This window comes from Leptodactylus fuscus, chromosome 8, assembly GCF_031893055.1.
Source record: "Leptodactylus fuscus isolate aLepFus1 chromosome 8, aLepFus1.hap2, whole genome shotgun sequence".
Lineage (NCBI taxonomy): Eukaryota > Metazoa > Chordata > Amphibia > Anura > Leptodactylidae > Leptodactylus > Leptodactylus fuscus.
The window spans coordinates 14,221,549-14,233,989 of record NC_134272.1 but is presented as its reverse complement, the minus strand read 5'-3'; positions in this window follow the sequence as shown (position 1 = coordinate 14,233,989).

Sequence of the window (12,441 nt, the reverse complement as noted above, 5' to 3'; positions counted from 1 at the left end):
TACCAAACACAGCGCCGTACATTGTATAGTGGCTGTGCTTGGCATTGCAGTCCAGACCCATTCACTGGAATGGGACTTAGCTACAAACAGGCCATAGGACCAGTGAATGTGACGTCCCCGGCCTGTGGAAGTGGCACTCACACAATTTGACAACTCTTCATTGGGGGGGGGGGGGGAGCAAAGTGATGAGTAAAGATGACGAATTAGGTTAAGTCTCTGGAGAGGACTCAATGAAGGAGTCTTATCCTCTTCTGTATTGCTATTAATGGTCCTTAGAGGAGGCTCTGTGACAGTTTCTGCGGTTTGCGGTCCTTCAGGTCACTCTCTGCGGCTGAAAGGAAAGAAATGTAATTCTAATTAGGAAAAGTTTTCTTTCCTGTTATTTAGAGGAGTTCTGTAACTTCCTTTATTATAACAAGGCTTACTGCCATTAGGATGCAAGTCGTGGATTTACAAAAAATACAGGGAGAGAATAGGACAAAAATGGGACTAGTGAATGTAGTGTAACACCTAGTAGAATACTGATGTGTCAGTGAGAAATTGTCACTGAGACGTAGATTAGATCAGGCTGATCTCACACTGTGCTTTTTGAACTCCACCTGCCCTGACCTATGTCAATTTACTGCTTGGACCCTATACTGCATGAACTCCACATACCCTGACCTTTGGCTGCTTTCTGTTCAGAAACTGTGCTGCATGAACTCCACCTACCCTGACCTCTGGCTGTTTACTGTTCTGACCCTTTCCTGCCTGAACTCCTCCTGTCCTAACCTCTGCCAGTTTACTGTTTGGACCCTGTACTGCATGAATTCCACCTACCCCGACTTCTGGCTGTTTACTGTTTTGACCTTGTCCTGTATGAACACCACCTGTCCTGACCTCTGCCAGTTTACTGTTTGGACCCTGTACTGCATGAACTCCACCTGCCCTGACCTCTGCCAGTTTACTGTTCTGATCCTGTGCTTTATGAACTCCACCTGCCCTGACCTCTGCCAGCTTACTTTTTGGAACCTGTACTGCATGAACTCCACCTGTCCTGACCTCTGCCAGTTTACTGTTGGACTCTGTACTTTATGAACTTCACCTGCCCTGACCTCTGCCAGTTTACTGTTCTGATCATGTGCTTTATGAACTCCACCAGCCCTGACCTCTGCCAGTTTACTGTTGGACTCTGTACTGCATGAACTCTACCTACCCTGACCTCTGCCCGTTTACTGTTCTGACCCTGTGCTGCATGAACGCCACCTACCCTGACCTCTGCCCCTTTACTCTTCTGATCCTGTGTTTCATGAACTCCACCTGTCCTGACCTCTGCCTGTTTACTGTTCTGACACTGTCACTAATACTCTGCAGCAAAGTCCAAATCCCTGTACAGGAGTTAAAGGGTGAATACAAGGAGACCAATTAGACAATGCCCTCAGGGATAGCCCCATGTCAGATAAGTGGCACAGTCCACACCTGCTGCCTTACAACACTTACACTTGTGGACAGTGGTATAAGACTCCACAGAGTAAGAAAAGACTCCAGCTTCTGTGCGGTGACTGTAGATGTTGGGGGGCAGCTTTACATCATTATTATCCAGTATCAAAGTTTCTGTGTTAATGCATTTCTTGCTCTACATATAGTACTGAACACGTTGGATTCTCCAGGGGCTCATTTATCAAACCTGTCTAAGTCTCACCAAATCCTGGATCTAGTGATTGGTAGTAAAGCTTCGCTGTGCTGTTCCCGAGTCAGCAGCACAAATACAGTAAATAAGTGTCCAGTATAATATATCTGCAGCTTGTGCGGCCCCCCCAGGCATTGTGAATGACGGCCGCCAGCAGTGACAAGCATCCAGCAAATCCTATTACATACCGTACATTGGCGTCGCTCTGTTGTGCTGATGACAGGTATATAGCGAGGAGATTTACATACGGTATTTCTCCCCTAGCAGATTCTTGTTTATGATTTTCTTGGGTTGTAGATGCCAATTAATTCTAATATGCCGAGGGGGGCCTTATATTTTCTGATAAAGAGATATACAGTACAGCCCCTTAGAAGTTTCACTGTCCCAAATTCTTGTAAAATAGAAGAATGTGTATACAATACATTACTTATCCTGTACTGATCCTGAGTTACATCCTGTATTATACTCCAGAGCTGCGCTCACTATTCTACTGGTACAGTCACTGTGTACATACATTACATTACTTATCCTGTATTATACTCCAGAGCTGCACTCACTATTCTGCTGGTACAGTCACTGTGTACATACATTACATTACTTATCCTGTACTGATCCTGAGTTACATCCTGTATTATACTCCAGAGCTGCGCTCACTATTCTGCTGGTGCAGTCACTGTGTACATACATTACATTACTTATCCTGTATTATACTCCAGAGCTGCGCTCATTATTCTGCTGGTACAGTCTCTGTGTACATATATTACATTACTTATCCTGTATTATACTCCAGAGCTGCACTCACTATTCTGCTGGTACAGTCTCTGTGTACATATATTACATTACTTATCCTGTACTGATCCTGAGTTACATCCTGTATTATACTCCAGAGCTGCGCTCACTATTCTGCTGGTGCAGTCACTGTGTACATACATTACATTACTTATCCTGTATTATACTCCAGAGCTGCGCTCACTATTCTGCTGGTACAGTCAATGTGCACATACATTACATTACTTATCCTGTATTATACTCCAGAGCTGCGCTCACTATTCTGCTGGTACAGTCTCTGTGTACATATATTACATTACTTATCCTGTACTGATCCTGAGTTACATCCTGTATTATACTCCAGAGCTGCACTCACTATTCTGCTGGTACAGTCACTGTGTACATACGTTACATTACTTACCCTGTATTATACTCCAGAGCTGCGCTCACTATTCTGCTGGTGCAGTCACTGTGTACATACATTACATTACTTATCCTGTACTGATCCTGAGTTATATCCTGTATTATACTCCAGAGCTGCGCTCACTATTCTGCTGGTGCATTCATTGTGTACATACATTACATTACTTATCCTGTATTATACTCCAGAGCTGCGCTCACTATTCTGCTGGTGTAGTCACTGTGTACATACATTACATTACTTATCCTGTATTATACTCCAGAGCTGCGCTCACTATTCTGCTGGTACAGTCACTGTGTACATACATTACATTACGTATCCTGTATTATACTCCAGAGCTGCGCTCACTATTCTGCTGGTACAGTGACTGTGTACATACATTACATTACTTATCCTGTATTATACTCCAGAGCTGGGCTCACTATTCTGCTGGTACAGTCACTGTGTACATACATTACATTACTTATCCTGTATTATACTCCAGAGCTGCGCTCACTATTCTGCTGGTACAGTCACTGTGTACATACATTACATTACTTATCCTGTATTATACTCCAGAGCTGCGCTCACTATTCTGCTGGTACAGTCACTGTGTACATACATTACATTACTTATCCTGTATTATACTCCAGAGCTGCGCTCACTATTCTGCTGGTACAGTCACTGTGTACATACATTACATTACTTATCCTGTATTATACTCCAGAGCTGCGCTCACTATTCTGCTGGTACAGTCACTGTGTACATACGTTACATTACTTATCCTGTATTATACTCCAGAGCTGCGCTCACTATTCTGCTGGTACAGTCACTGTGTACATACGTTACATTACTTATCCTGTACTGATCCTGAGTTATATCCTGTATTATACTCCAGAGCTGCGCTCACTATTCTGCTGGTGCATTCATTGTGTACATACATTACATTACTTATCCTGTATTATACTCCAGAGCTGCGCTCACTATTCTGCTGGTACAGTCACTGTGTACATACATTACATTACTTATCCTGTATTATACTCCAGAGCTGCGCTCACTATTCTGCTGGTGTAGTCACTGTGTACATACATTACATTACTTATCCTTTATTATACTCCAGAGCTGCGCTCACTATTCTGCTGGTACAGTCACTGTGTACATACATTACATTACTTATCCTGTATTATACTCCAGAGCTGCGCTCACTATTCTGCTGGTGCATTCATTGAGTACATACATTACACTACATACACTATAGTCCACCCAGCTTTACCTGCCCATCATTCAGAACTGATAATTGAGCTAATATAAAAATGAGACCTGTTTCCCAAGGGCATAGCAGGCTTCGCCACTAGGGGGCACCGTGTGCTTGCAGCGATCCTGATTGTGGGTATTTTTGTTTTGTCTCATTTTTCCTATTATGTATATTTCTTTCTGCCAATAAAATCCACATTTATTAATATCTCCTCCTAGACTGGGGTCTGTCTTGTCAGTTTCCTGCTATACACCCAGTCTGGCCTAATCACAGCGCTATTGAGACTGAAATAATCGGCTGTTGCTAGACTGGTGGGCACAAGCACACAATGGGTGCAATCTGCCTAATTATTAATCATCTCTAATGCTAATTAGCGCCATTATCAGGAAAGCAGAGATTTGGTGTTTGCATATAATACGAGCGCCGTAACATTCCTGACATAACACTGCAGGATCACTTTGTGACTCCTGGAGAGCTGGGATGAAAATGAGTATCCCTGGGTAGGCACGGCCAGCAAGGGGTTAAATGAAGTAATTAATCTTGAGCCGCCATCATTGATTACAAGTGCTTTACTAGAAGTCACAGGTTGTGCCCAAACTCATTATTTACTTACCCAGCGAAAATGAGTTTGACAGAGCCCGGACTCCACGCTGGAAAATGCGCAGAATTCCACCCTGGCAAATATAAGGACATTGGCCACCATTCCCTGTAGCTAGGTGTATTGGTGCATTGTATGTAATGTAATATGTCAAACCCTCTGGTTATGCCAGGTATGGTGGACCATCTAATGTGTATGGTGGTATGCCAACTCTCCACTGACAGCATTTCGGAGAAAGAATGATTGGGCTTGTTGGATTTTGATATGGTGATCTATTGGTGATCTATCGGATACATCCCCTCTTTGGATTGAGAACATCTGTGTTCAAATGAGTCAGGAGTATGGGGATAGTTGGGAGGAAAATTTGCTACAGAACTTCCTAGAAAATATCACCAAACCAGCCATTGTGTAAGTGACCTCTCGTGTTTATACTTTAACCCATATAATGATCTGGACTTTTCTGTAGGGAGACAACCAGGTTGCTACCTCTTGGAATGGTCCTAGTGTTTGTGACCACTGACCAGGCAAATCAGGGACTATGGTGTGATATAACAAGAGGACAGGCAAAATCAAAGTCTGAATACAGGCAGAGATCGGGGTTGCCAGTATATGTGCAAGATCAGAGACCAGGTGTATAGTCAAGGCAGGCAGAATTTGTTCAGATTAAATAAACAGATAGGAAGTCAGGACTGGCCTCTTGTAGGGTCAGAGGACAGACTTATAGTCAAGACAGGCAGAGTGTGTTCAGACAAAAATAAACAGGAAGGGGCTCAGGGCTGGCAGCGCATGCGCAAGGTCAGAGGACAGACATATAGTCAAGGCAGGCAGAGTTTGTTCAGACAAAAATAAACAGGAAGGAGTTCAGGGCTGACAGTGCATGTGCAAGATCAGAGGACAAACATATAGTCAAGGCAGGTAGAGTTTGTTCAGAAAAATATAAACAGGAAGGGGTTCAGGGCTGGCAGTGCATGTGCAAGATCAGAGGACAGACATATACTCAAGGCAGGTAGAGTTTGTTCAGAAAAATATAAACAGGAAGGGGTTCAGGGCTGGTAGCGCATGCACAAGGTCAGAGGACAGGCATATAGTCAAGGCAGGCAGCGTTTGTTCAGAATAAATATACGTCCAGTAGGTCGCAGTTGGTAGCACAGGTTCAGTAGTCAGGAATAGGCCATGGTGATGGCCGAACAGGTTTGTACTAGCCAGGTTCATTATGAATTTTCCAAAATTTTCAAATTCAGCAAAACCCCAAATTTTTGGGGTTCATCTGTATAAATGGAGGCCTAGGAGAAGTACATATCAAGTAAAAAAGATACCCCCAGGGCGTCTTCTTTCCTGTCTTATGCTCTCCATCCACATGCTCTGGTGGTCCCTTCCAGTCTTCCAACATCCTCTCTGTCTCGGTCAAAGTACGATGACGTCGGTGTACCCCATATGATTCCATGTGGCCATGTACGTTACAGGAAAGGTGACTGAACCCACTGATTTTGGCAGGGTCAGATATATATATCCTATATGTGTGGAGGTGCCCCAACCTTACCTTAATGGCACTTATGGAGAAAAAGAAGGATCAGACATGTTTGATTTCAACGTGTCCGATCCTCTCTTGATACTCTTTGGGGTGGGGCTGTACTCTATAACGTCCTGGAGTCCATTTGGACGCTTTTCTGTCCATTAACTCACCATTCATTGCCGTTGGGTGAACAGAAGAAGGGTCTCCAGTATGGCCGCTCTTAGGGACGCTTATATAAAACCAAAAAGATTTTTTTTCTACTGACATAAATGTAATTTATGAAGTTGATCACACAAGACATTCCCTTTAACCATATAAATGTCCCTTTATGGACGTCCCTGACCTGTGCTTGGACCTGCATCAGATGTAATTGATGGCCATAGTCTATTATGGATAAGCCACAACCTGCGGAAATTCATTCACTGTCAGTGACTAGTTTAATAATGTAATTAGTGTTAAGAACAAGCATGGCCGCCGCGGTGGGAGCCGGACCAGCCGCACATCCGAAAATCCATCCAAGTGATTATAAAGTGTATGAGTGATGACTGGGCCGAGCGTAGAGGCCGATGTATTACTGGAAAACTGATCAGCTATGTCCTCGACGTTTATTAAATATGCAAATCTCCCACTCCCCACCGACTGCAGCGTCCGGCCGCGGTCCATTTACTAAATAGGAAACAGTTAGTCAGTGGTGACAGGAATTAAACTGGCTGCAAGCGCAATGATTTAGTAATAAAAGTCGCCGCCTGACTATTGCTTACAGGAGGCTTTGTCTAGGAATTGGCGCCAGATATATAGGAAAGGTGATATGGCAAATGGCATTATGGGTGAAACCGTGGGAAGGTCTAAGAGAGTTACAGTGTCAGTCACTTATACTACTGCTATCTACAAGAATATAACTACTATAATACTACTCCTATGTATAAGAATATAACTACTATAATACTGCTCCTATGTACAAGAATATAGCTACTATAATACTGCTCCTATGTACAAGAATATAACTACTATAATACTACTCCTATGTACAAGAATATAACTACTATAATACTACTCCTATGTATAAGAATATAACTACTATAATACTACTCCTATGTACAAGGATGTAACTACTATAATACTGCTCCTATGTACAAGAATATAACTACTATAATACTGCCCCCTATGTACAAGAATATAACTACTATAATACTACTCCTATGTACAAGAATATAACTACTATAATACTACTCCTATATACAAGAATATAACTACTATAATACTACCTCCTATGTACAAGAATATAACTACTATAATACTGCTCCTATATACAAGAATATAACTACTATAATACTGCCCCCTATGTACAAGAATATAACTACTATAATACTGCTCCTATGTACAAGAATATAACTACTATAATACTGCTCCTATGTACAAGAATATAACTACTATAATACTGCCTACTATGTACAAGAATATAACTACTATAATACTGCTCCCATATACAAGAATATAACTACTATAATACTACTCCTATGTACAAGAATATAACTACTATAATACTGCTCCTATATACAAGAATATAACTACTATAATACTGCCCCCTATGTACAAGAATATAACTACTATAATACTGCTCCTATGTACAAGAATATAACTACTATAATACTGCCCCCTATGTACAAGAATATAACTACTATAATACTACTCCTATGTATAAGAATATAACTACTATAATACTACTCCTATGTACAAGGATGTAACTACTATAATACTGCTCCTATGTACAAGAATATAACTACTATAATACTGCCCCCTATGTACAAGAATATAACTACTATAATACTACTCCTATGTACAAGAATATAACTACTATAATACTGCTCCTATGTACAAGAATATAACTACTATAATACTGCCCCCTATGTACAAGAATATAACTACTATAATACTACTCCTATGTATAAGAATATAACTACTATAATACTACTCCTATGTACAAGGATGTAACTACTATAATACTGCTCCTATGTACAAGAATATAACTACTATAATACTGCCCCCTATGTACAAGAATATAACTACTATAATACTACTCCTATGTACAAGAATATAACTACTATAATACTACTCCTATATACAAGAATATAACTACTATAATACTACCTCCTATGTACAAGAATATAACTACTATAATACTGCTCCTATATACAAGAATATAACTACTATAATACTGCCCCCTATGTACAAGAATATAACTACTATAATACTGCTCCTATGTACAAGAATATAACTACTATAATACTGCTCCTATGTACAAGAATATAACTACTATAATACTGCCTACTATGTACAAGAATATAACTACTATAATACTGCTCCCATATACAAGAATATAACTACTATAATACTACTCCTATGTACAAGAATATAACTACTATAATACTGCTCCTATATACAAGAATATAACTACTATAATACTGCCCCCTATATACAAGAATATAACTACTATAATACTGCCCCCTATGTACAAGAATATAACTACTATAATACTGCTCCTATGTACAAGAATATAACTACTATAATATTGCTCCTATGTACAAGAATATAACTACTATAATACTGCTCCTGTATACAAAAATATAACTACTATAATACTGCCTACTATGTATAAGAATATAAGTACTATAATACTGCTCCTATGTACAAGAATATAACTACTATAATACTGCTCCCTATGTACAAGAATATAACTACTATAATACTGCTCCTATGTACAAGAATATAACTACTATAATACTACTCCTATGTACAAGAATATAACTACTATAATACTACTCCTATGTACAAGAATATAACTACTATAATACTACTCCTATGTACAAGAATATAACTACTATAATACTACTCCTATGTACAAGAATATAACTACTATAATACTACCTCCTATGTACAAGAATATAACTACTATAATACTACCTCCTATGTACAAGAATATAACTACAATAATACTGCCCCTATGTACAAGAATATAAGTAATATGACACTGCTATAATACATCTTTTCATTCTGTATGCATTGTTGAGATTTAGGTTATTCTCACCTCTCTCTTACTTCAGGCCGCTCCCCACAATATATATTTTCTTACACTACAGATTAGACACTTTTGCGGTAATCTGTCTCCGCCCGTTGTGAGGTGCGCGGCTATCACAGATGACGTTGCCATACACATCCTAGAAATCTCCCTGACATTGTACAGTAGACATCAGAACATACGGAGGCAGCGGCTGATGAGGACCCTCGTGGCTGGGAGGCAGCTGATGGCAGTAAATATAATGCTGCGGTCTGTATATTAGCGAGATGTACAGGAAATCTATACGAGGTGACAAGTCTGCGATGGGGAGTGCTCAGTGCTAGTTATCCTTAGATAGGTCTCCTTAGCCTGGCTTTCACTTCTCATTCCTCACCTGTAGTCAATGCCAAAATGAAGTAAAATCTTTAGATGTGAAAATACATTGAGGACGGACCTCATGGCAGCCTTCAACTTCTACAAGAATGATGGCCAACAACATGAAGAAAGTTCCTTGAGTTATGGACATCTGGAGAACGTGAATTGGAAATCAACGACTCTTGGAACAGCTACATGTTCAGTGAACACTAAGACACGATTCCACCATAAAATTGCCCCTTTGACCTGGTGGTGGACATATCTACAGGGTGGGACATGTACCTTGGTTGCTGTGTCCTGAGGTGGAACACCAATAAGCCATACCAACCAAGGTATTTAGAAACAAGGCTATTGTAGCGAACTATGGAACGCAAGTCATACATACAAACCATCCTAGAAATATTAGAAGGTTCCCCAGACTCTCAGTGGAGAAGGCACATTTCTTGAGTACTGCAATAGTCTTCTGGTCGTGCCCAGAATATTTCTCTGAGAAGCATGACACCTGAAAATTTTGGAAGACTCCCTGAAAAGAAAAAACCTCCTCAACCCTTAAAGGTAAATTTCTTGGACACTGTAGAAGTTTTCTACTGCTGGCTCGAGAACTGTTTTCCAAGGCAGGGCACTTGAAACTTTTGGAAGACTCCCAGAAAAGTGAATACCTCCCGACTCTTGGAGGAATTGGCACTGTAGAAGCCCCCTGGTTCTCCAAGACATGGCCCTGGACTTTCGGAAGGCTCCCTGAAAAGGACAAACATCTGCAACTCTTGAAGAGATCGATAATTTTTTTGGGCACCGCAGAAGCTTTGTGGTACTGCCTGCAAAGCTACTCCATGAGGCATGACATCTGAAACCTTTGGAAGGCTCCTTGAAAAGTGGAGAACTCCCAGACTCTTTGACTAGCAGGCAAATTTCTTGGGCCCACAAAAGCTTCCTGGTAGGGTAGAAAAGCCACTATCCAAGGTATGGCATCTGAAACTTTTGGAAGACTCACAGAAAATGGAAGACCTCCCTCACTCTTGGAGAAGTTGGCAGATTTCCTTGGTCATTAAAGGCTTCTAATGTTGCCCTGAAAGCAGCTCTTCAACTTTTTACAAGGGTCCCAGAAAAGGGAAAATCTTCCAGAGTCTTGAAGAAGCAGGCAAAGTTTGAGGGGTGCCAAAGAAGCCTCTTCTGCCCCAAGCATACCATCGCACCAGAATGCTGTATCAACCAACTCATCTCTGATGTCCACACTCTACATCCTCCCGTAAAGCACTTTACGAAAATTGCCAAGTACAAGGAGGGTCACACTGGCACTCTGAACTTGGTCAAGTACTATAAGGTGGCTTTCTTCCAAAAACAGTGCTGCCCCATCTACAGGTTGCACATGGCATTACAGCTCAGCCCTATGATCTTTGAATGGACAGCTGCAAATTAGACCCCATAGAAAGTTGGGATACCGTTTCAGGAACAAAGCCACCATGTTTTTTTTTTTACCCTTTAAACGCTATGTGGCCCTATTATTTTGCCACTGTATGGCATTATTGTGTAGGCCGGCACTGTAGGTTGCGATTTTGGTAAGAAAATATGTGTGGGCTTGTAATCCCTTTTAACTCCTTTAAGTGTTGGCTTATTGGGGTCCAGTGATGGCAGAATTTTGTCTTTTTACAGCAGACTGGTAACGTCGCCCCTGCTGTCTGTAAAGGGTTAAACATTGTATTACGCCGATAGATGAACACGTGCCTCATAGATTGGTATTCTTACCCCAGAGTAAAGCAGAGACGCTGTTTATGTGTCTTATGTATTGTGTACTTTCCGGATAATGACATATCTAGGCCGGGCCGTGCGATATAGACGGTGATGGATCCTGACTCAATAGTAATCCATCTACTTTTATTACCGGAGGATGTAGACGGGGTGATAAATGGTTCCGAAACTCATAGATAGGGCCCGTCTGGTGTTCTTCATACACGTATATGAGGTGATAATAAGTCATGGAGGCCTCCGGGCACCAGTGGTTGGTGTGGGTGTAACATCAGCGCTCTAATGGAGACTAGCTCAACAGGATCAAAGTCATTGCTAAAAAGTCTTTCACACCATATAATACTGATATAATGTGCGTCACGTGAAAAACGAGGCACAGAAAATCTAACCTCAGTAAGGTAGATAAGTAGTAACCTCTTCAACATGGAGATTGGGTCAATAAAGATAGACCCCAGGTCTGTGCACCATCAGATAAGATGATAAATCTAGTGGGTGAGGTGACCAAAATCCTTGGGGTGAAGGAGAAACTCATTGGATGGCTTCCTAGGATAAAATTTAACCACTAGGTTACCACGGATAGAAAGTAAACAACTAGACCACCATGGATGGAAAGTAAACAATTAGACTACCAAGGGTGGACAGGAATCCACTAGGGTTGAGCGATCGTGTTCGGAAAAGATCGGATTCCGATCGGCGATCGAGAAAATTTCACGATTGCGATCGGAATTCTGAACACGATCTTTTTAGGTGGGATCGAGATCGGTGATTATTAGCCTTCACACTGAGTATATGCTCCACTCATTCAGAGCAGAGTGTATACTCAGTGTGAAGGCTCTTAGTGTGAAGGCTCAGCTGTGGTTCCATAGGAATGAATGGAAGCAGCTGGCACACAGCCTTAACCCCTGTGCGCTGGCTGCATCCATTTATTCTAATGGGAGACTAGCTAACATCTCTAGTAGCTACTTACCTGCAGAGATGGCTGGTCCAGTGCCCGGTGTTCTCGTTCTTCTTCGCCTCGCTGCCCCGCCTCCCAGGTTAGTGTTTAAAGAGCTAGGAAGGAGGCGG